Source organism: Mustela nivalis (genome assembly GCF_964662115.1).
Source record: "Mustela nivalis genome assembly, chromosome: 5".
Lineage (NCBI taxonomy): Eukaryota > Metazoa > Chordata > Mammalia > Carnivora > Mustelidae > Mustela > Mustela nivalis.
This window is the reverse complement of record NC_139024.1, coordinates 118,959,817-118,986,315: the sequence shown is the minus strand read 5'-3', so window position 1 is coordinate 118,986,315 and position 26,499 is coordinate 118,959,817. Positions and strand designations below refer to the sequence as shown.

The 26,499-nt window shown below is 38.9% G+C and overlaps 1 protein-coding gene across 3 annotated transcripts in view; it reads left to right on the top strand.

The window, feature by feature from the left end:
- The window catches only part of LOC309865787 (endogenous retrovirus group K member 7 Env polyprotein-like), a 1,143,634-nt gene that overhangs the window by 891,494 nt on the left and 225,641 nt on the right, over window positions 1-26,499 (top strand). For 2 of the 3 annotated variants that reach the window (XM_082732606.1, XM_082732605.1), the window contains exon 1: window positions 19,130-19,233. The exons of the other annotated variant lie outside the window; for it this stretch is intronic. The gene's annotated coding sequence lies outside the window, so the exon portion shown is untranslated. Of the gene's footprint in view, window positions 1-19,129; window positions 19,234-26,499 lie in introns of those variants that run through there. 3 annotated transcript variants of the gene reach the window in all.

The following is a 26,499-nucleotide window of genomic DNA, read 5'->3' as shown; positions in this document are numbered from 1 at the left end:
CCTCTGGTCTCCATCCCGTCTAGAACCACTGACCTTTAACTCTAGATTTTAAGCCCTGCTGGTTACAAGAACTCATGAAATTCAGCACCTGTCTTTCCCAACCAATGGCTTTGGAAAAAGTTCTTCTTGTTCATTTCCCTCTGTGCTCTACTCTCTTTTTACCTTATCTGCAATGATGGTGCCCTCCCCTCTATAGTACCTGTGACTCATTTCTCCCATAAGCCACCATCTCTTCTATTTTCTTCAATGTGACCTCTTCTCTCCTTTTAGCTGTGGAATTTGTTCTGTCAATCTTCAGATTGATTCCTGGGGCATTTAGAATGATTTAATAGTTATCTTTCTGTGTTTGTACAGTGAGGTGAGGTTGGGGTCTTCCAATTCCACTGCCATTTTCTCATCACAACCCTTAAACACTCTGATTTTTAACCCACATTTTAAAATTAAATATCACATCCTATGTAACTTTTCTCCTATAACAATTATTTACTTTTTTTCTCCTATACCAGCATTCTATGGAATGTAGAGGAGGATTGGTATTTTGCAAATTCATGGGCCTGAGTTTCAACTTGGCATTCAAAACGTTATCAAATAATTTATCAGTGTCCTTTATGCACACTACATCTCTTTTAAACCTTCAGTAACACCTTCAAAAACTTATGTCCTTAATTATTCAGTCTCCACACCTTGAACTTTTAATCCATACAACAGTTTCTCTTTTTGCACAATATAAAATTCTTAAACATCCTGCTCTTCTATCACAAATTCATGTCTTTTGATTTTTATTTCCTTTCATCATGAAAATTATATTCTACTTCCTATAAATTTTCTTTCCCTTTCTTAAAAATCTCATTTTCTTAGACTATTTTCTCTTTAAAAATTTGCTTTATCACTTAGCACACCTTCTCAAATTTTTTCCCATTTACTCTTTTTTCTTCATATGGAAATACTCAGTTCACACCATTATTAATTAAAAAAACTATACTTATGGTTTTTAAGTCAAAATCAACAGAAAAAAGCAAAATCAAGTTTTTTATGCAGTGTCTCCATACACTTTTATCATCATCAAGGCACTTAGAAAAAAAAAATAACAAAACAAAAAAAAAAAGCACTCTGAGTAATTATGTTTTAAAAATGGGACACATGACAATCTAATCGTATGTCAATTCATTTTTTTTAATCCAATCCTTACATCTTTATTCAAACTCCTTGAAGTAGTTGAGTGTAATGGCTGCCCTCAATGGAGGAGATTTATCCCACCAAAGAAAATTTAGAAATTTCTGTTTATGTTTTTCCTTCTTATAAATTGGGACATTGCTAATGGCATCTATTGGAAGTTGTTGAATAACTACAATACATACAGGGCATTCTCCCACAACAAAGAATTATCCAGACAAATATGTCAATAGTGGTGATGATGAGAAACCCTGATCTATAGTCATTTATATTTTCGCAGTCTAATCTATTGCTAAGATTTCAGTGAAGGCTTTGAACATGTTTCTATACAGAACTGCTTTTCTTAAAATTTTACTTACTTATTTGACAGAGAGAGAAAGAGAGAGAGAACTCAAGTAGGCAGAAAGACAGGGAGAAGGAGAAGCAGGCTCTCTGCTGAGCAGGGAGTGCGATGTGGGTCTTGATTCCAGAACACTAGAATCATGACCTGAGCTGAAGGCAACCACTTAACTGACTGAGCAATCCAGGTGTCCCTATACATAACTTCTGAAATCTAAACCATCCTTGTTACCTGTGATAATGCATATTCTTGTCAGTTTTTTTTCTTTCAGCAGAGCATCCCTTCTCAATCAGGACTTTAAGAGCAAATGAAGCCCTAGTGACTTAAAAAATCCATTATATGTAATGAATTAACTTTTCTTCTATATATATAGAATGTTACTAGTTATTTATATTCATTTTAGAATGGACAAAATAGTCACTCAAATAATTTACTGTAGGGCCTAATTCTTTTGTGGAAACTCAGCCCAAGGAAGGGTGTACTAGAACACTATGAAGGGGAATAATGAAGAAAAAATTCAGTAGGAAAAATGGAAAACAAATAAGAAATGCTTAAAAAATGAAAATGACAATAAAAACTTAGTGTAATTTAACTGAACTCTCCAGATTAAAGACAAATATATCTATATTATATTAAAAAATTAAGTTCCTTGAGTATTACACTGTATAATATTAATAATTGCAATCATAAGGCTGAAGAAGCAGAAAGTTATAAAATAAAGGAATACATATGGTTAGATCGTTTAAAGAAAAGGGTTATATGAAGAGTTATTAATGATCATAGTATATACCAAAGTAAAGCACTTGTAACTTTATTAAGTAAATGGAACAAATTATTCTTTAAGACAAAGGTATATTTGAAAAGTAAATAGAAACAATAAATATTAAGAATTCAATTCATGAAGAATGAACACAACTTGTATGTGTCAGATAATAAAATTTCAATATATATGACTATAGTTGAAAGAAAGTAAACTTTATAAAACCAGCATCATTGTGATGGGTTTTATTAAAATTTACACTGAACTTAAAAGTTGGACAGATGTTACTTAGTTCAAGATGTAGGAAGATTTCAGTAAAACATATATCAAGTTAGATATTGTGATTTTATTGATTTAGTTTACATCTAAAATAACATTCTTATGTTTTTTTTTTCTTTTTTCTTTTTTTTTATTATTTTTTTTATTTTTTATTTTTTATATACATATATTTTTATCCCCAGGGGTACAGGTCTGTGAATCACCAGGTTTACACACTTTACAACACTCACCAAATCACATACCCTCCCCAATGTCCATAATCCAACCCCCCTCTCCCAAACCCCCTCCCCCCAGCAACCCTCAGTTTGTTTTGTGAGATTGAGTCACTTATGGTTTGTCTCCCTCCCAATTCCATCTTGTTTCATTTATTCTTCTTCTACCCACTTAAGCCTCCATGTTGCATCACCACTTCCTCATATCAGGGAGATCATATGATAGTTGTCTTTCTCTGCTTGACTTATTTCGCTAAGCATGATACGCTCTAGTTCCATCCATGTTGTCGCAAATGGCAAGATTTCATTTCTTTTGATGGCTGCATAGTATTCCATTGTGTATACATACCACATCTTCTTGATCCATTCATCTGTTGATGGACATCTAGGTTCTTTCCATAGTTTGGCTATTGTGGACATAGCTGCTATAAACATTCGGGTGCACGTGCCCCTTTGGATCAATACATTTGTATCTTTAGGGTAAATACCCAATAGTGCAATTGCTGGGTCATAGGGCAGTTCTATTTTCAACATTTTGAGGAACCTCCATGCTGTTTTCCAGAGTGGCTGCACCAGCTTGCATTCCCACCAACAGTGTAGGAGGGTTCCCCTTTCTCCGCATCCTTGCCAGCATCTGTCATTTCCTGACTTGTTGATTTTAGCCATTCTGACTGGTGTGAGGTGATATCTCATTGTGGTTTTGATTTGTATTTCCCTGATGCCGAGTGATATGGAGCACTTTTTCATGTGTCTGTTCGCCATCTGGATGTCTTCTTTGCAGAAATGTCTGTTCATGTCCTCTGCCCATTTCTTGATTGGATTATTTGTTCTTTGGGTGTTGAGTTTGCTAAGTTCTTTATAGATTCTGGACACGAGTCCTTTATCTGATATGTCGTTTGCAAATATCTTCTCCCATTCTGTCAGTTGTCTTTTGATTTTGTTAACTGTTTTCTTTGCTGTGCAAAAGCTTTTGATCTTGATGAAATCCCAATAGTTCATTTTTTCCCTTGCTTCCCTTGCCTTTTGCGTTGTTCCTAGGAAGATGTTGCTGCAGCTGAGGTCGAAGAAGTTGCTGCCCGTGTTCTCCTCAAGGATTTTGATGGATTCCTTTCACACATTGAGGTCCTTCATCCATTTTGAGTCTATTTTTGTGTGTGGTGTAAGGAAATGGTCCAATTTCATTTTTCTGCATGTGGCTGTCCAATTTTCCCAGCACCATTTATTGAAGAGGCTGTCTTTTTTCCATTGGACTTTCTTTCCTGCTTTGTCAAAGATTAGTTGACCATAGATTTGAGGGTCTATTTCTGGGCTCTCTATTCTGTTCCATTGATCTATGTGTCTGTTTTTATGCCAGTACCATGCTGTCTTGATGATGACAGCTTCGTAATAGAGCTTGAAATCCGGAATTGTGATGCCACCAACGTTGGCTTTCTTTTTCAATATCCCTTTGGCTATTCGAGGTCTTTTCTGGTTCCATATAAATTTTAGCATTATTTGTTCCATTTCTTTGAAAAAGATGGATGGTACTTTGATAGGAATTGCATTAAATGTGTAGATTGCTTTAGGTAGCATAGACATTTTCACAATATTTATTCTTCCAATCCAGGAGCATGGAACATTTTTCCATTTCTTTGTGTCTTCCTCAATTTCTTTCATGAGTACTTTAGTTTTCTGAGTATAGATTCTGTGCCTCTTTGGTTAGGTTTATTCCTAGGTATCTTATGGTTTTGGATGCAATTGTAAATGGGATTGACTCCTTAATATCTCTTTCTTCTGTCTTGCTGTTGGTGTAGAGAAATGCAACTGATTTCTGTGCATTGATTTTATATCCTGACACTTTACTGAATTCCTGTACAAGTTCTAGCAGTTTTGGAGTGGAGTCTTTTGCGTTTTCCACATATAGTATCATATCATCTGCGAAGAGTGATAATTTGACTTCTTCTTTGCCGATTTGGATGCCTTTAATTTCCTTTTGTTGTCTGATTGCTGAGGCTAGGACCTCTAGTACTATGTTGAATAGCAGTGGTGATAATGGACATCCCTGCTGTATTCCTGACCTTAGTGGAAAAGCTTTCAGTTTTTCTCCATTGAGAATGATATTTGCGGTGGGTTTTTCATAGATGGCTTGGATGATATTGAGGTATGTGCCCTCTATCCCTACACTTTGAAGAGTTTTGATCAGGAAGGGATGCTGTACTTTGTAAAATGCTTTTTCAGCATCTTTTGAGAGTATCATATGGTTCTTGTTCTTTCTTTTATTGATGTGTTGTATCACATTGATTGATTTGCGGATGTTGAACCAACCTTGCAGCCCTGGAATAAATCCCACTTGGTCATGGTGAATAATCTTTTTAATGTACTGTTGAATCCTATTGGCTAGTATTTTGTTGAGTATTTTCGCATCTGTATTCATCAAGGATATCGGTCTATAGCTCTCTTTTTTGGTGGGATCCTTGTCTGGTTTTGGGATCAAGGTGATGCTGGCCTCATAAAATGAGTTTGGAAGTTTTCCTTCCATTTCTATTTTTTGGAACAGTTTCAGGAGAATAGGAATTAGTTCTTCTTTAAATGTTTGGTAGAATTCCCCCGGGAAGCCGTCTGGCCCTGGGCTTTTGTTTGTTTGGAGATTTTTAATGACTGTTTCAATCTCCTTACTGGTTATGGGTCTGTTCAGGCTTTCTATTTCTTCCTGGTTCAGTTGTGGTAGTTTATATGTTTCTAGGAATGCATCCATTTCTTCCAGATTGTCAAATTTATTGCCGTAGAGTTGCTCATAGTATGTTCTTATAATAGTTTGTATTTCTTTGGTGTTAGTTGTGATCTCTCCTCTTTCATTCATGATTTTATTTATTTGCGTCCTTTCTCTTTTCTTTTTGATAAGTCGGGCCAGGGGTTTATCAATTTTATTAATTCTTTCAAAGAACTAGCTCCTAGTTTCGTTGATTTGTTCTATTGTTTTTTTGGTTTCTATTTCATTGATTTCTGCTCTGATCTTTATGATTTCTCTTCTCCTGCTGGGCTTAGGGTTTCTTTTTTGTTCTTTCTCCAGCTCCTTTAGGTGTAGGGTTAGGTTGTGTACCTGAGACCTTTCTTGTTTCTTGAGAAAGGCTTGTACCGCTATATATTTTCCCCTCAGGACTGCCTTTGTTGTGTCCCACAGATTTTGAACCGTTGTATTTTCATTATCATTTGTTTCCATGATTTTTTTCAATTCTTCTTTAATTTCCCGGTTGACCCATTCATTCTTTAGAAGGATGCTGTTTAGTCTCCATGTATTTGGGTTCTTTCCAAACTTCCTTTTGTGGTTGAGTTCTAGCTTTAGAGCATTGTGGTCTGAAAATATGCAGGGAATGATCCCAATCTTTTGATACCGGTTGAGTCCTGATTTAGGACCGAGGATGTGATCTATTCTGGAGAATGTTCCATGTGCACTAGAGAAGAATGTGTATTCTGTTGCTTTGGGATGAAATATTCTGAATATATCTGTGATGTCCATCTGGTCCAGTGTGTTGTTTAAGGCCTTTATTTCCTTGCTGATCTTTTGCTTGGATGACCTGTCCATTTCAGTGAGGGGAGTGTTAAAGTCCCCTACTATTATTGTATTATTGTTGATGTGTTTCTTTGATTTTGTTATTAATTGGTTTATATAGTTGGCTGCTCCCACATTGGGGGCATAGATATTTAAAATTGTTAAATCTTCTTGTTGGACAGACCCTTTGAGTATGATATAGTGTCCTTCCTCATCTCTTATTATAGTCTTTGGCTTAAAATCTAATTGATCTGATATAAGGATTGCCACTCCTGCTTTCTTCTGATGTCCATTAGCATGGTAAATTCTTTTCCACCCTCTCACTTTAAATCTGGAGGTGTCTTCGGGCTTAAAATGAGTTTCTTGGAGGCAACATATAGATGGGTTTTGTTTTTTTATCCATTCTGATACCCTGTGTCTTTTGACAGGGGCATTTAGCCCATTCACATTCAGGGTAACTATTGAGAGATATGAATTTAGTGCCATTGTATTGCCTGTAAGGTGACTGTTACTGTATATGGTCTCTGTTCCTTTCTGATCTACCACTTGTAGGCTCTCTCTTTGCTTAGAGGACCCCTTTCAAGATTTCCTGTAGAGCTGGTTTGGTATTTGCAAATTCTTTCAGTTTTTGTTTGTCCTGGAAGCTTTTAATCTCTCCTTCTATTTTCAATGATAGCCTAGCTGGATATAGTATTCTGGGCTGCATGTTTTTCTCGTTTAGTGCTCTGAAAATATCATGCCAGCTCTTTCTGGCCTGCCAGGTCTCTGTGGATAAGTCAGCTGCCAATCTAATATTTTTACCATTGTATGTTACAGACTTCTTTTTCCAGGCTGCTTTCAGGATTTTCTCTTTGTCACTGAGACTTGTATATTTTACTATTAGGTGACGGGGTGTGGGCCTATTCTTATTGATTTTGAGGGGCGTTCTCTGAACCTCCTGAATTTTGATGGTCGTTCCCTTTGCCATATTGGGGAAATTCTCCCCAATAATTCTCTCCAGTATACCATCTTCTCCCCTCTCTCTTTCTTCTTCTTCTGGAATCCCAATTATTCTAATGTTGTTTCGTCTTATGGTGTCACTTATCTCTCGAATTCTCCCCTCGTGGTCCAGTAGCTGTTTGTCCCTCTTTTGCTCAGCTTCTTTATTCTCTGTCATTTGGTCTTCTATATCACTAATTCTTTCTTCTGCCTCATTTATCTTAGCAGTGAGAGCCTCCATTTTTGATTGCACCTCATTAATAGCTTTTTTGATTTCAACTTGGTTAGATTTTAGTTCTTTTATTTCTCCAGAAAGGGCTTTTGTATCTCTCGAGAGTGTTTCTCTAATATCTTCCATGCCTTTTTCAAGCCCGGCTAGAACCTTGAGAATTGTCATTCTGAACTCTAGATCTGACATATTACCAATGTCTGTATTGATTAGGTCCCTAGCCTTCGGTACTGCCTCTTGTTCTTTTTTTTGTGTTGAATTTTTACGTCTTGTCATTTTGTCCAGATAAGAGTAAATGAAGGGGCAAGTAAAATACTAAAATGGTGGCAACAACCCCAGGAAAATATGCTTTAACCAAATTAGAAGAGATCCAAAATCGTGAGTGGGGAGAAAGGGGTTAAAAAGAGGTTCAAAAAGGAAGAAAGAAAAAAAAAAAGAAAAGAAAAGAATTTTTAAAAAAAGAAAACACCTTTCAGAAAGTGGTTGTTTTTCTGTTTCCAGAATTGCTGTTCTTCTTCTCTTCGATCTGCCGATGGATTTTCAGGTGTTTGCAATCTTTAGATAAGCTATCTAGCTGATCTCCGGCTAGCTGAAGCAGTCTCAGCTTGCTACTTCTCCGCCATCTTGACTCCTCCCCCATTCTTATGTTTTTGAGTTTGGACAAATATATATACCTTGTTTCTACCAACCCAAAAAAGGAATAGAATTTTGAGCATCCCAGAAATCTTTATTTTTTTTTAAGGTTTCATTTACTTATTTGACAGAGAGAGGCACAGTGAGAGAGGGAACACAAGCAGAGGGAGTGGGAGAGAGAGCAGGAAGCCTGATGTGGGGCTCAATGCCAGGATCCTGGGATCATGACCTGAGCTAAAGGCAGATGCTTAACAACTGAGCCACCCAGGCACACCCAAAAAGCTTCTTTATATTCCTTTCCAGTGGACTCCTCTACCTTGAAGCAAATATTGTTTTTATTTCATTCACTATAACTGTTTAATGTTGAGTCTATCAGAAATTTGTTTCCTGTATTGCTATTATTTCATTATGTGACTATATGACAAATATTTATCCAATTACCTACTGATAGCTGTTTTTGTTATTTCTAGTGTTTGACCTTTATGAATAATTCCACTTAAACATTGTTATATAACTCTTTTGTGGATACTTGTTTACATTTTGCTTGAGTAAATATCATGATTGAAATCATCACCTCATGCCAGAAAAATAAGTTTAAGTTTATAAGACACTGATAAATTAAATTCCAACTGGTTGTACCATTTTTTGTTCCCACCATCGGTGTTTGAATATAATACAATGTGAAAACCAGGGAATTACCCTGGATACAACTCACACCTCTTATTCAGATATCATCAGTTTCACATGTACTTGCATTTGTGTGTGTGTAGTTCCATGCAATTTTGTCACATGTATGAATTCATATAGCCACCAGCTCAATCACAACACAGGGCTGTTGCATCACTACAAAGATTTCCCTCATATTATCCCTTTGTCACCATAGTATATGGCCATACGCATTCTTTCCCCAGTTCCTGACTCCTGGCAATAGCTAAACTATTCTCCATCTCTTTAGTTTTATCATTTTGAGAGGAAGTTTTTCTAGGATGCATGTGGGAAAAGATGAAGAATTGGGACCATTAATGAAGTTGACATACCATTCAGGAATACAGCTAATTAGAAAGTGGTAACTGCTAAAGGAAAAGAAAACATTGCAGTAGATGGAGACTACTGACAGCTGCAGAACAGGGTGGGGTTCAATTTGAGCAGGTCATCCTGGACAGGACTTTGTGAGAAGATGATACTTGAGTAAGATCTGGAGGAGATAAGGGAGTTGTCCGAGTAGATTTCTGGATGAAGAAGTTTCCAGTCAGAGGAAACAACTACAACAAATTCTGTAAGACAGGAACATGCCCAGTATTGTTAAGGAATGGAAAGAAGCTTATATGAATGGTTTGAAGGAGCCAGAAGTACAGTAATTGGAGAAAAGGTCAGAAAATTAACAGATTCATATGACATCTAATAAGCCATTAACATAACATTTATTTTAAGTTGAGTGAAATAGGGAGATGATATGGATCATTGAGTAGAAAAATGACACATTTTGACTTATGTCTCTAGTAAAATATTCAACAGTTATTATTGCTGATGTAGTAAGAATAGTCAGTAGGACGAGAAAGAAAACAAGGGGACTATTGTTAAAGTGATCCAGGCAATAACTGATGGTATCTCTGTCTAGTTTGTGAATTGTTAAAGTGGTGAAATGTGGTTGAATCTGGAGCAGTTTTTTTGTTTGTTTGTTTTTCCCCCGGGGGTAAGAGATGATTGCAGAGGAATATGAATTCCTAGGCATTAAGGAGAACATAAATGTGGGAATGAGATATCATGCAGACTAGAGCTAAAAGAATTAAGAATGCATCTGAGACAATGTCTGGAAACCAGAGAGGGGAAACAAGGTGAAAAGAAAGAGAATGGGAGGGGTTGTCAAAACAGAAACCTCTATCTAGTTGCATAGTTGTTTATTGTTTAATCAGAGGGCTCCTAAGTGGCAGTTATTTACATAAGAATTTATTAGATGACAGTATATTAGATGAGAGTATATTAGAGGAGACTATTGACTTAACATGGTAGAGCATAATCTTAAATCCTTTGCTTTGGGTATTTGCTTTTCTTGTTGATTGTTTTTAATACATACTCTGTACCTGTACACACTTTTCCTTCCCTTCAGCTTCCAGGATCTTGGTCTCAAGCCCACATGGTTTAACCGTGATCTAACAAGTCAGTCACATGACTGACATATCTGAGTCTAAACAATTAGCAAGACTTAGCTCTGATTCCATCTCCCAACTCTTGGAAAATGGGAACATAGCATATCTTAGTATTCCAACCATAAATTCTGATAAAAAGAATACTTTAGAGTTGGGGAGTTTCAGTGAATATTAGATTAAAGGGAATAAAACTCATGTGTAAAATTCCACAGTGAAATTGTAGGAATTCATGAATTTACCAACGTTATTAAGTATAAGAATAATATTTCTTTAGAAACAAAACATACAGAAAACACAATTTGAAAAAGATATACAATTCATGTTATCATCAAAATCATAAAATACTTAGAAATAGTATTCTTATAGCTAAAAATCTTGGTAAAATCATTAATGCCAATAACTTAACTATGACATTTTTTGCAGTGGCTAAATGAACAATTATTTCACTTGCATCTGAATAAATACTAAGAAAAAGGCTCAAAACGCCAATATTCTAAGTTTATGGTTAAAATATCCATTATTAAAAGAGATTTAAATTATCACACAATTGATCTATGGATTCAGTGCAATCTCAAGTGAAACCTAAACATAAGACATCTGCTTTGGACCAAAAGAGAGTTATAAGGGCTTGAAACAACAAAAAAAAATTGAATAAAATAAATGAAACAATAGTTTTTGAGACATTGGACATTGGAAATTGAATGACAATGATAACAGAGATAGAAAACAAATGATGTAAGCCCTATAATTGTCTCAGCTGACTGCCTAGATAAAGTTTCCAGGAACCCCAGAAGAACCTACTTTACATTCTGATTTGTGAAACCATCTTGGAATCCAGAGGAACCAAAAGTGGCTAAGGTTTGCAAAGTTCCAGAGAAGAAATAACTGCACACACAGAAGGAAAGAACATCCTGGAGATCTGCAGAGGGTTCCTCTTAGTCTTCACCTGAGCATTGAACATTATATATATATATATATATATGTGTGTGTGTATGTATATATGTATGTGTGTGTGTGTGTGTGTGTGTATAAAAAACTATCCCATGGTGGAGAATGAACCACATGACAAGATTAAAGGGAACAATCATTATTATCCACACAGGGTCCAGAATAGTTCTAGTCTCCAACAGTAAAAGTGTAAAACCTCACAACTCATGAGACATCAGGTAGAGTACTGAGAACAGTTTTACTTTAGTAGGGGGGACAATTTAGCTGTACATTAAACAGTGTTTTAGATTCTAACAATCCTAAAAACATGCCCAAAAGGATCAAATCATATGAAGAAACTGTGTTTTAGAACAAATCTTAAAACTATTTATGGAGTGCAAAAATATCTACCACCTAAAAAGGTAATTTTTACCAAACAATGTTTGGCATGCAATTGAAAGTTACCAGCCATTCAGAGAAACAAGAAAATATGACTCCACAAACAGGAGAAAGTTCAAACAAAAGACAAGTAACCAGAAGTGACATAAGTGATAGAATTAGTATATAAAGACATTAAAATTTAGTTTAACTATATTTCATAGGCTCATGAAGCAAGAGGAAAGATTGACCATATTAAGTAGAAATATGGAATATACATATAAAAGGCTCAAATTAAAATTCTAGATAGGAAAGCTACAATGTTCAACATGAAGAATACACTAGGTAGGATTAGCTGCAGGTTAGAGGTTGCAAAGGAAAAGATTAATGACTTTGAAGACAGAGTCTTATCTGCAATGAGACCCTGAAAAATAAGAAATTGGGGGAAAAATAGAGTGCATCAATCAGCTGTGAGACAACTCAAATGGGCCAAAATATCTGATTTGAAGAAATAATGACCCAAATTTTTCTCAGATTTGTTGCAAAATAAATCCAAAGATTTGTATCTCTACTAATACAAAAAAAAAAAAAAACTAAATCAAAGCACATCATAATCAAATTTCTCAAAACAAGTGACAAAAAGAAATATCTTAAAAGTAGCCAGAGAGGGGGGAGGAGTCAAGATGGCAGAGAAGTGGCAGGCTGAGACTATTTCAGCTAGCAGGAGATCAGCTAGATAGCTTATCTAAAGATTGCAAACACCTGCAAATCCATCGGCAGATCGAAGAGAAGAAGAACAGAAATTCTGGAAACAGAAAAACAACCACTTTCTAAAAGGTAGGACTGGCGGAGAAGTGAATCCAAAGCAACGGGAAGATAGACCCCGAGGGGAGGGGCTGGCTCCCGGCAAGCGGCAGAGCAATGGAGCATAAAATCAGACTTTTAGAAGTCTGTTCCGCTGAGGGACATCGCTCCAGAGGCTAAACCAGGGCAAAGCCCACGCGGGGTCAACGAGGCCTCAGGTCCCGCAGGGTCACAGAAGGATCGGGGGTGTCTGAGTGTTGCAGAGCTTGCAGGTATTGGAACAGGAAAACCGGCTACAGAGACAGAGCTGACAGTAAGCTCGCAGCGCGGTGTTACTTTGAACCAGCCACAGGCCGGTGAGCTGGGAGCGCGGCCTGAGGTCAGGCAGACGGGAGTAACTGGGTGCTATTCTCTGAGGGCGCACTGAGGAGTGGGGCCCTGGGCTCTCGGCTCCTCCGGGCCGGAGACCAGGAGGCCGCCATTTGTATTCCCGTCCTCTGGAACTCTACGGAAAGCGCTCAGGGAACAAAAGTTCCTGAAAGCAAACCCGAGCAGATTACTCAGCCCAGCCCCTGGTAAGGGCGGTGCAATTCCGCCTGGGGCAAAGACACTTGAGAATCACAACACCAGGCCCCTCCCCCAGAATATCAACAAGAAATCCAGCCAAGACCAAGTTCACCTACCAAGGACTGTGGTTTCAATACCAAGGAGAGCAGCAGAATTCCAGAGAAGGAGAAAGCAATGCACGGAACTCATGGTTTTCTCCCTGTGATTTTTTTTAGTCTTGCAGTTAATTTAATTTTTTTTTCTTTTTTTTTTTTTCGCCTTCTGGTAAATTTTTTTTTAACTTTTACCCTTTCCTTTTTTAACGTTTTTTAACGAGTTTATCTAATATATATATTTTTTCTTTTTTATATTTTTTTTATTCCATTTCTTTTTTAAATTCTTTTCTTTTGTTTTTTTTTTTCTTTCTTTCTTCCTTTTTGAACCTCTTTTTATCCCCTTTTTCCCCCCTCACAATTTGGGATCTCTTCTGATTTGGTTAAAGCATATTTTCCTGGGGTTGTTGCCACCCTTTTAGCATTTTTACTTGCTCCTTCATATATTCTTATCTGGACAAAATGACAAGACGGAAAAATTCAACACAAAAAAAAAGAACAAGCCGCAGTACCGAAGGCTAGGGACATAATCAATACAGACATCGGTAATATGTCAGATCTAGAGTTCAGAATGACAATTCTCAAGGTTCTAGCCAGGCTCGAAAAAGGCATGGAAGATATTAGAGAAACACTCTCGAGAGATACAAAAGCCCTTTCTGGAGAAATAAAAGAACTAAAGTCTAACCAAGTTGAAATTTAAAAAAGCTATTAATGAGGTGCAATCAAAAATGGAGGCTCTCACTGCTACAATAAATGAGGCAGAAGAAAGAATTAGTGATATAGAAGACCAAATGACAGAGAATAAAGAAGCTGAGCAAAAGAGGGACAAACAGCTACTGGACCACGAGGGGAGAATTCGAGAGATAAGTGACACCATAAAACGAAACAACATTAGAATAATTGGGATTCCAGAAGAAGAAGAAAGAGAGAGGGGAGAAGATGGTATACTGGAGAGAATTATTGGGGAGAATTTCCCCAATATGGCAAAGGGAACGACCATCAAAATTCAGGAGGTTCAGAGAACGCCCCTCAAAATCAATAAGAATAGGCCCACACCCCGTCACCTAATAGTAAAATTTACAAGTCTCAGTGACAAAGAGAAAATCCTGAAAGCAGCCCGGGAAAAGAAGTCTGTAACATACAATGGTAAAAATATTAGATTGGCAGCTGACTTATCCACAGAGACCTGGCAGGCCAGAAAGAGCTGGCATGATATTTTCAGAGCACTAAATGAGAAAAACGTGCATCCCAGAATACTATATCCAGCTAGGCTACCATTTAAAATAGAAGGAGAGATTAAAAGCTTCCAGGACAAACAAAAACTGAAAGAATTTGCAAACACCAAACCAGCTCTACAGGAAATCTTGAAAGGGGTCCTCTAAGCAAAGAGAGAGCCTACAAGTGGTATATCAGAAAGGAACAAAGACCATATACAGTAACAGCCACCTTACAGGCAATACAGTGGCACTAAATTCATATCTCTCAATAGTTACCCTGAATGTGAATGGGCTAAATGCCCCTGTCAAAAGACACAGGGTATCAGAATGGATAAAAAAACAAAACCCATCTATATGTTGCCTCCAAGAAACTCATTTTAAGCCCGAAGACACCTCCAGATTTAAAGTGAGAGGGTGGAAAAGAATTTACCATGCTAATGGACATCAGAAGAAAGCAGGAGTGGCAATCCTTATATCAGATCAATTAGATTTTAAGCCAAAGACTATAATAAGAGATGAGGAAGTACATTATATCATACTCAAAGGGTCTGTCCAACAAGAAGATCTAACAATTTTAAATATCTATGCCCTCAACTCTATAGTCAACTAATCTTCGACAAAGCAGGAAAGAATGTCCAATGGAAAAAAGACAGCCTCTTCAATAAATGGTGCTGGGAAAATTGGACAGCCACATGCAGAAAAATGAAATTGGACTATTTCCTTACACCACACACGAAAATAGACTCAAAATGGATGAAGGACTTCAATGTGCGAAAGGAATCCATCAAAATCCTTGAGGAGAACATGGGCAGCAACCTCTTCGACCTCAGCCGCAGCAACATCTTCCTAGGAACATCGCCAAAGGCAAGGGAAGCAAGGGCTAAAATGAACGATTGGGATTTCATCAAGATCAAAAGCTTTTGCACAGCAAAGGAAACAGTTAACAAAATCAAAAGACAACTGACAGAATGGAGAAGATATTTGCAAACAACATATCAGATAAAGGACTAGTGTCCAGAATCTATAAAGAACTTAGCAAACTCAACACCCAAAGAACAAATAATCCAATCAAGAAATGGGCAGAGGACATGAACAGACATTTCTGCAAAGAAGACATCCAGATGGCCAACAGACACATGAAAAAGTGCTCCATATCACTCGGCATCAGGGAAATACAAATCAAAACCACAATGAGGTATCACCTCACACCAGTCAGAATGGCTAAAATGGCTAAAATCAACAAGTCAGGAAATGACAGATGCTGGCGAGGATGTGGAGAAAGGGGAACCCTCCTACACTGTTGGTGGGAATGCAAGCTGGTGCAGCCACTCTGGAAAACAGCATGGAGGTTCCTCAAAATGTTGAAAATAGAACTGCTCTATGACCCAGCAATTGCACTACTGGGTATTTACCCTAAAGATACCAACGTAGTGATCCAAAGGGGCACATGCACCCGAATGTTTATAGCAGCAATGTCCACAATAGCCAAACTATGGAAAGAACCTAGATGTCCATCCACAGATGAATGGATCAAGAAGATGTGGTATATATACACAATGGAATACTATGCAGCCATCAAAAGAAATGAAATCTTGCCATTTGCGACAACATGGATGGAACGAGAGCGTATCATGCTTAGCGAAATAAGTCAAGCAGAGAAAGACAACTATCATATGATCTCCCTGATATGAGGAAGTGGTGATGCAACATGGAGGCTTAAGTGGGTAGGAGAAGAATAAATGAAACAAGATGGGATTGGGAGGGAGACAAACCATAAGTGACTCTTAATCTCACAAAACAAACTGAGGGTTGCTGGGGGGAGGGGGTTTGGGAGAAGGGGGTGGGATTATGGACATTGGGGAGGGTATGTGCTTTGGTGAGTGCTGTGAAGTGTGTAAACCTGGTGATTCACAGACCTGTACCCCTGGGGATAAAAATATATGTTTATTAAAAAAAAAAAAAAAAAAAAAAAAGAAAGGACAAATACCCAACTTTTGTAGCAGCATGGACGGGACTGGAAGAGATTATTATGCTGAGTGAAATAAGTCAAGCAGAGAGAGTCAATTATCATATGGTTTCACTTATTTGTGGAGCATAACAAATAGCATGGAGGACATGGGGAGTTAGAGAGGAGAAGGGAGTTGGGGGAAATTGGAAGGGGAGGTGAACCATGAGAGACTATGGACTCTGAAAAACAATCTGAGGATTTTGAAGGGGTGGGGGGTGGGAGTTTGGGGTACTAGGTGGTGGGTATTATAAAGGGCACGAATTGCATGGAGCACTGGGTGTGGTGAAAAATAATGAATACTGTTATGCTGAAAATAAAAAATAAATTAAAAAAAATAAAAAATAAAAAAATAAAAAAAAATAAAAAAAAAAAAAGAAACTGGGAGAGACGTGGAATAACACTGCTGCAGATAATGAGCAGCTTTTTGGAAAGAGGCTGCTAAGCTGAAGGGAGAAGTACAGGAAAGATATTGCTGCAGAGCAAGCTAAAGGAAGTCTGATGCAGCAAAAAAGGGGAGTAATCAAGGCTGTATAAAGCAAAAAAAAAAGGAAGAAGAGGAAGACAAGAATATGAGGAGGAGGAGGAAGATGAAGAAGATGCATATGAAGAAAATGATAATGATGAATAAGTTCTAGTTCAGTTTTTGTTTTGTTTTTATTTTATTTTTTTGTTTTGTTTTGTTATTGGTCTATAAAGCACTAAAGGCCTGTACAATATGTTTTCCTTTTAAAGGGAAAAAATTGAAATATAAGGTTGTGTAAGATATGCTTTTAACCTGTACAGTCTTTTTTGGTATAGTTAATACACTACTGAAAGCATCTTTAGATAGCCTTGTTACGGTGATAATTTAAGTACTCACTAACTTTGTTTGATACAGTGTGGGGGTTGGAAATTGGCATGAAAATTTAAAGCAGGTTTTTATTGGTGAACAGCACAAATTAATTATATATGGGTGGTAGTTTCCATTTTCAGTTATCTCTGGAACAACTTATATGAAATAATTGTTGTTCTGCTAATTGAATTCTAATCTGTAATTGCAGAAAAAAAAAGTTACAGCTTCTTTGTTGACATTCTGAATGCTTCTAAGTACATACAATTTTTTAATATAAAAAATCCCACAAAGATGGTGGACTCACACTTCATAATCTAAAATCAAACCACAAAGCCACCATAATTAAAACAGAGTACTGGAATAGAGAGTAATGAGACAGAACAGAGAATCCAGAAGTAAGCTGTCACATATATGGTAAAATAATTTCCAATAAGGTTGCCAAGACCACTCAATGTGAAAAGAACAGTCACGTGGTGTTGTGAAAATTGACATCTATATGCAAAAGAATGAAGTCAGACCTCTACCTTACACATAAAAATATTAATTCAAAATATACCAAAAACCTAAATGTGAGAACTAAAACTACAAAACTATTGAAAGAAAAGTAGATAAAATCTTCATGTCTTTGGATTTGGCAATGGTTTCTTCAACATGATATCAATAGCACAGGCAACAAAAGAAGTATACATAAATTAGAATATTTTAATTTTTGTACATAAGGACACTATCAAGGGAAAGAAAACACAACCCACAGAATGGGTTGCACAGATGAAAAAAATTTAATCCAAACAGTAATAAGTCGAAGCTAATAATAAACCAAAACCATAATACATAATGAACAAATACAGTTTAGTTCACTGTATTAACAGAATAAAACAAAAACGAAATTAAAAACAATAATGCACAAGTAACAACAGAAACTTTGTAACCATAGATGGTGCAAAAATTTTTTGACAATAAATGACAGTTTTTTTATAATGAAAATAAAATCATAAAAGATATGAAATGTGAAGATGGCGGGGAAGTAGGAGGAGGGAGGCGCCCTTTCAACCTGTACCCTAAAGTGAGCTGATTACCTTCAAAAGAACCCAATCACCCACAAAATCAGCCTGAGATCAGAATTATACACATCTGGATCTCTACTGGAGCAGAAGACGCCAGTGGGCAGGTAAAGCGGAGTGGGAAAGTTGGACTGATTTTGGAAGATAAACAAAAGGGGGAGGGAGCCACCAGAGATGACCCGTTGGAAAGTAATATCCCAATAGGAGAGTGCCCTGCGCCTGGGGACCAGCATTAACGCAGAAGTCTGGTAAAAAGCACTCAAAAAGAGCAAAGGATCACAGGGGGGGGGGGAGATTTGCAGGAATCGGAGTGTTAGTGATGAGGGAGTAGGAGGCTGGCTGAGCACAGAGCAAAAGCTGGCGCCTTGCACCCCCTCTTCACCCGCTCCCCTCCATATGTGTAGCATTCCTCAGATACCCCTGACTGCCATAAAACGATAAATAGTTAACTTGCAGGGATCGCAATCCTGCAGAACAGGAATCTCCCTTGCTCTACAGATGTCCTGGAGACCTAAACAGGGAGGTTACCTTATCAATAGCACAGATTTCCAGGGGCAAATAACTCTTGGTTCCTGAAGCCCTAATGTCTCCCTCTCACCATAAACTGGAGGAGACTGAGGTAGAAGGGAAGGTAAATGATAGCCGGATCATAATACCCCACCAAGAATCTCCCAACTATCTTGATGTTAATGCCTGACATTGATCAGGCCATAAGGGCAAGGCCTCCCCCCCCCCCCGGCACCTTGTAGGCCCTCCCTAACATGTGAAAACTCTGTTGAAACCTCCCATCCCCTCCCCTCACCTTCCCACAACAGCAAAGTATATAACATGCCTACCCTTACAACCCAGGGCAGCAGCTCTTCCTGCCCATGGGTCCTGTCCCCGTGCTTTAATAAACCACCATTTTGCACCAACAATGTCTTAAGAATTCTTTCTTTAGTTGTCGGCTCCGAACCTCCTCACGCCACCGAACCTGACTTGGGTTCTGGGACTTCATCATTTTTGGCGAGCCAGCCAGGAGGTTTGTGAGTCTTTACATTTGGATTCTGAGCTTCGGTGCAAAATTGGTGAGTACTTTCTTTCCTTTTCCTGTACTCTCATTCCAGGGCTTTTCAAGGAGTATGGTCTTATTGGAACACTTGCATGTCAATTGCTCAGGCTGTAATCCTCTAGCCCGTGGCTACTCCACGGGGAGGAGAACGTTTGCCTTTTGGCTGTAAGCTAGTACCCTGGCCGGAATGGCAATAAGACTCAGAAACTTGATGGCCTCTTTTTATTCCTGTTCTTATAGAGAGTTGTCTCTCTTGGGCACGGGACAGCCACCTAAGTCACCAGGACGGCTGCCAATCTTAAGACTCCCGTGTGAGGTTTCCTCCTGATTAATCTAATGTGATCCCCTCCACATCCCTGGTCTAGCCACTTCTGGCCGCGAGACCTCCACTGGGACTGGCCGAAACCAGTACCCGATTGAACTAAAATGCAACCAGGGACTGTTTCCTAGGGAAGTTGGCTGCAAGGGCTACATGTGTTGGAATGTCTCATAGACCATGATGGATTTCAGTCTTTACTGTTTCCTGTCAGTGTCTTCTACAAACTGCCTAAAGCTATGAAATTGGGTAATTTCCCCTTGCCAAACCTTTCTAGTATTTCCATGGGTTAATACAGCAAAACAGCATGCAGTCTTCAGGACAGACAATGGCATGGCATGGCACAGTTTCCTAGTCCATTCACCAGGCACCCATCTGTAGCCTAGGATGTGATGGGGAAGTGGAGAGACACCGGCACCCCTCCAGAGCCTCTTACAGCAGGAATGCCTTCTCGGGGAAGGCAGGATGGTGATCAATAGCGTATCTTGAGGGACGCCTCGGGTCGCTTTTGACACCTAAAACCTCTGACATACCCTGTGTGGGATGCCACCCAGGAGTCGGGGGATTTGGTAATGGACCTTCATTACTTTTCTGGCTTCAGTTCCCAAGGACTCTACCTTGGGGTGCCTTTTAACCCACTGGAAATAATTTGGATTGCAAAACTTAGGCAAGGACTGAGCTCCTGTAACACTGCATGGCCTCAGTGGAATCTTTAAGGAAGCAGGGCAAATGGACCTAGGATACCAGGGATCATACCTAGACCTTCATTGCTCTGCACCAGGACCCCAAATAAGGGGCTTTTGCGGAATGTGTTTGCCCAAATGAGTCAGCTAGTAAACTTTATCCTGACATATTGGATGGTAATTATGTAAATAAGCCTTCTTCTAGTAAACCCAGGTTGCTGGGCCATCCCTAGCAAAGGGAACCTGGCTTTATTTCTCTGTTTCTCCTAATAGATGTGGGGGCTTCTCCCTCCCTCACTTCCCGTGTTAATAGCTGTAACTGGAGCCAACTGGGGTTGGTCTAACTCGAGACAGAGTCCATAAGGAATATTCCCAAGCAGCTGCCGAAACTCTCTTTGTTTCGGGGAAGTTTCCCTGTGTTCTCTGGCCTGACTTGGACTGCCTAACCTCTCCCCCCCTTGCTGGTGGGAAAGCATGGCATCTGCTCCTCTGTTGTGGCTTATGAGCTCTAAAACCGGGAATCTTTTCTCTGCCTCCTGGCAGCACTTTGTTTCCTCTGTTTCCCCCTTCTCCTGTTTCTGTACCAACGTGTGTGCAGCCTGCATGACTAGCCTCTAGATCATGCACCATGGCTCCTCTCTTCACTGTCAAGGAGCAAGAAGAGCACCCCCTGGACCTAACACCCCCACTCCAGATCTTCCCACGCATGTCTCAGGTAAACATTCAAAGTGGAGTGGGTCCAGGTGGAACATAAATCAGTATTGGAACTAAGTTAAGTTTGTTGGTTTAATTAAGATAAGATGTGTCTTTTAAGTTATCAGCAGTAAATGTCAAACTTCCAAGTTTACTGAAGGTCAAATAAGCTCATGTTATTTGTTAAAATTTGTTAGCAAAGAAATGACTAAACTGATGGTTAATTGTCTGTCTCAAAGTTCTAATGGGTAATTGCTGAAGTAGCTTTCAAAGTCTTTGGTAACCTGAAAGTTTTAAAGTTTTGCTTGGATGACACATGGAATTGAATTGTGGACATCTAGGTCTTAACCAAACAGGATAAAATGCTAAGTCGTTAATTACTGGATGTAGGTTTGTGCTTTTGACTTCTTACTGCAAAGAAACTAAGAGTATTTAAATCTGCTGGTAAACTTGTTTGCCACTTAACTGATTCATAAATTGCCACCTGAAGAATTCTGTTGTAACAGTTCACAATTGGTTAATAACTAAAGGTGTTTCTAAGAATACAAAGTTCTGCTTAGTGTAACTAAGACTGATGGAAATAAAGGGAAACTCTGTATGTAGGAAAGTAGGAGATATGTAAGAAAGATTTAAGGAATGGAAATACATTTTGTTGAAGGTAAAAGAAGGTAATTTTGTCCTAAATAAGATGGTTGTTTGGAAGGAAATGTCTTGGGACAAAACCTGAATGCAAAGGAAAGTTGTAGAAGGTTTGTGAAGGGAAATCTTCAGAAAAGGAATTTTAGCTATGGTCAAGAATGGATTAAGATTGAAATGAATGGGTTTTAAAGGTACATTGGTACAAGACTGAAATTGTCTCTGTTCAAAAAGACAATGTTTTCTTAGATCAATTGATCTGCTGTTAAGAAAATGTAAATGGGGGCACCTGGGTGGCTCAGTGGGTTAAGCCGCTGCCTTCGGCTCAGGTCATGATCTCAGGGTCCTGGGATCGAGTACCGCACTGGGCTCTCTGCTCAGCAGGGAGCCTGCTTTCCTCTCTCTCTCTGCCTGCCTCTCCGTCTACTTGTGGTTTCTGTCTGTCAAATAAATAAATAAAATCTTTAAAAAAAAAAAAAAAAGAAAATGTAAATGGTTTTCTCTTTGCCTGCCCAGAAAAACCAGTTTCTATGTTTTGTTTTTTCAGGTGTTTAACATCCCTAATTATATTTAGGCATGTGCTTTAAAACTTTCTAAAATTTTAGCAAATGTTGACAGGATTTAAACTGTAAATCTCTTTAACTCAGGCTTTTCCTTGGTATGTGAAGTTGCTCATGAAGTACTACTGAACCAATGATAAACCTTGGATTACATTTGGGAAAATGCTGTAACTATTCTAAAGATTCTACGCACTTCCTAAAGTTTTAACGTTTTGAGAGATCATCGCTTGATACTGTAATTATGGAAATGTTATGTATCACAGAAATAACCTGATTTCCTTGCAGCTAAATTGTAAACTCCCATGTCTCTTTAGCTCTAACCATATCCATTCTGAGTTTTTGTCATTTATAATTGTTTTAATTCTCTTGTAAAATGAGTTTTATCTTCAAGGAGATTCCTATAAAGGACTCTCAGGACAAATACAGATATTTGATATACTTGAAAATCCTAAAACTGAAATGGGTAAGAATTTCTAAAACTGTCTAAAGCCGCATTCACCAGAATTGGTAACATGGAACTAAATGAACTAAAAGATTATAGTGTTGTGTCTCTTAATGTTTTATCTTACTTTAAACATTGCTGGTTCTCTCTAATGTTTGCTCTTACAGACTAGGGATACTCCCTCCTAGTTATCTGTAATTTATAGAGATGTAAAAGTGCTCATTTGTAAAAGTGCTCAAAGCATTCACCTTTTCTCTCTATCTGAACCCTCTAAACCCAAAAGGTCTCAGTAAGTATTCTTTCTTCCATGGCAAGCAGTCATTTCCATAAGTTCAATAAGAATCTGTTCTCCTTGTAACAGGACGCCATTGGAAACTGGTTATTTTACCAAGGCTTTGACTGGAATGTCATATTTGAAAAGACTCAGATATGACCAGACAATTTAAAGGAACTAAGGTTGACTTTATGAAACCTGGAGCCATAAAGCCCCTTGGGACTGTTGGCCTGATACCTTGCTTACAGAGTTCCCAGCAGCCTCACCAGGTGAGTAAAGAATGTCACTCCTTGGTAGGTGCAGCCTCAGAAGAGGAATTCGCCCAAATCAACAGGTATTGCAGGCATGCCTGATGGCAAGTACAGGGCTTGGCTTCTGGCCAGGAGAGGCTACTAAAAGTTCAACCTAGAGATTCCTTATAAGAAGTTCCAGCAAAGCAGATTCTAAAAGATCTATTGATCACACTCACTGTTCTTGCTGAGCTTATGTAAATAATTAGGCCAAGTTTGTTAAAACTGGACTTGTTTCACAAGTGAATTAGTCCTGATTTGGCTATCTCTGTAAGTGAGGGTTATTTTAGAGAGAAAAACTACGTTTTAGTAGCACACCTTTATGGATATTAAATTCTAGATTTGATTGTCTTTAAATGCTTGTTTACCTAAGTTAAACAATTTGAGGTACTTCAGAGAAGTTACACAATAGCTCATTTAGATGATCTTCTTGCTTTTTATTTTGTGGGGATATTAGCAGACCCCACAGCACATGATTAAACAACTGGAAAATGGGATTGATTCCCCTACAATTATATAACTTAACTAACACCTTATGTGTGGCTGGGATAATGAAATTGCCTAAAAGCTAACCTATCACACCCCATAAGATTAACTATGGACTTGTGGAGATAATGGATGACCCCACTTTCTTTATGAGTGGATTGGATGATGCATGGGGGACTCCCCTTATCTCTTGACAAGTTTTCTCACTTGCCAGTGATCCTCTGTAATCAGGATATTGTTAAGCCTGGACCACTCAAAGGTCTTCTTACTGGTTTCATCCCTTAGTCATATTTATCCTAGAGGCCACCTCTGTTGAGGTGCAATTGCAAATAGATGCTTTAGCAAAAGCATAAAACAGCCCTCATAAAAGAGCCTCAAAGCTCACTATGGGACAGTCCCTGACTGTAATGACTTCACATCAGGTCCAGATTTGTCTTAGAAGCCAAAGGCCACCAATGGATGATGGAGGCAGACTTATTAAATACTGGGCTACACTAACAGATATGCCAGAAATAATAGTTAAAACTTGTCAAACTTTAAACCTAGTTACCTGTATGCCTGAACCTGACCACTGTACTTCTTTCTCTATAGAGCAAAAATGTTCAGAGGTTATTGATCTTGCTTACTCTATATGGCCAGATTTAAGATGCCCCTGTTAAAAATATGAACAACAGTTGGTTTTCTGATGACAGTAGTTTTCATAGAAAGAATAAGAAAAGCTAGGTATGCCATAGTGCTCACTAGCACTTTGCAATTGCCAAAGCCTAAAAATAAACATTAACACTGACTCCAAATATGCTTTCTTGGTACTACATGTCCATGGAGCTATTTGGAAGGAAAGGGGATTGGTATCAAGCCATAACTCCCCAATCAAATATGGGCCTAAGTTACGAAACCCTCCTTATCGCTATACTGAAGATGGTTTATATCAAATCTGGGATACATATTCGTGGTTCATACCCATACTGATTGGAAGGCTCAGTCAAAAGGCAGTTTTATGCTGGGAACAAAGGAATCATACATATGGTACTTAGGCAAATAACACATGACATCAAGGATAGCTATAATTAGAAATGTGTTCCCAAATAATAGTACTCCAGACTACTGACTGGTTTGCTACTGACTGGGTAAGGCGACCTGGCATTAGATGGCCAGCTCCAAACGGAACCCACTAGATATGTGGAACCAACCTGTGGCCCTGGCTTCCTCCAGGGTGGATAGGTCGCTGTACTTTGGGATTTGCCTGGATTCATGGGCACATTACTAAAACCATTACAACTCCAGCTAATCTCTCCAATTTAAAACAAAGATGGAAGCGATCTGTTTTTAAATGGTATGATTACTTAGCATCCATTTTTGTTCTATCTGCGGGACTAGAGGATGTCATGTGACATGTAGAAGCCCTTAATAAATATACTACAAAAGCACTCAATGATTCACTAAATATCATCTCCCTACTTAATACCAAAGTCTCACAAATACGCAAGGCAGTCCTACAAAATAGGATGGCCTTAGATGTCCTGACAGCAGCCCAGGGTAGAACACGTGCAATTATCAAACAGAATGTTGTGTGTACATCCCAGACTATCACAAAAATAGCACAGGACTAATAAAGGATATGAATGCCCAATTAAGGCTCTACAAGGTCCTTCTCTCTCTCTCAGGAAATGGTTAAGTTCCTGGTTTGAAGGAGGACTATGGCCAACAATTAAAAATCTCTTTCTTGGGGTTCTCATTCTTATCGCCTTATTAATCTTAATATGTTGCTTTGTTCCATGTTTCTCTACTTGGCTGCCGAGACTTCATTGCTACAATGACTTCACCACAATAGATGATCCTTGTCACACATGAGGACGCCTCTTCACTGTCAGCGCTGGATTCAGCTGCCTCCACCTTTCGTAACTCCCTTATACGTTCCTACCCTGATCAATATTGACCCGAGCAGGTAGGGACAGCTCTACGCCCCTATTCAGCAGGAAGAAGTTACAGAAGATGAGACCTTCTACCTTCAACCACCTTAAAGATTTAAGGGTCACAATTGTTCAGGGGGGAATGATGAGGGAGCAGGAGGCTGGCTGAGGACAGAGCAAAAGCTGGTGCCTTGCACCCCCTCTTCACCCGCTCCCCTCCATGTGTGTAGCATTCCTCAGGCACCCCTGACTGCCATAAAATGATAAATAGTTAACTTGCAGGGATCGCAATCCTGCAGAACAGGAATCTCCCTTGCTCTACAGATGTCCTGGAGACCTAAACAGGGAGGTTACCTTATCAATAGCACAAATTTCCAGAGGCAAATAACTCTTGGTTCCTGAAGCCCTAATGTCTCCCTCCCACCATAAACTGGAGGAGACTGAGGTAGAAGGGAAGGTAAATGATAGCCGGATCATAATACCCCACCAAGAATCTCCCAACTATCTTGATGTTAATGCCTGATCTAAAGACGACATTGATCAGGCCATAAGGGCAAGGCCTCACCCCCCCCCACCCGGCACCTTGTAGGCCCTCCCTAACATGTGAAAACTCTGTTGAAACCTCCCATCCCTTCCCCTCACCTTCCCCCAACTGCAAGGTATATAACATGCCTACCCTTACAACCCGGGGCAGCAGCTCTTCCTGCCCATGGGTCCTGTCCCCGTGCTTTAATAAACCACCATTTTGCACCAACGATGTCTTAAGAATTCTTTCTTTAGTTGTCGGCTCCGAACCTCCTCACCCCACCGAACCTGACTTAGGTTCTGGGACTTCATCATTAGGGTCAGGGCTTAAGCCCCCAGACCCAGGACAGCCACCCCTGGCATAGAGCCAGAGAGAGTGCAGCAGAGAAACCAGGTCTTGGTCCCTGAACCACCAGCTTGCCTGAGAGTGCGTGGTGCCGGCTCCCGTGAGGGGCTGGGAGCCTCGC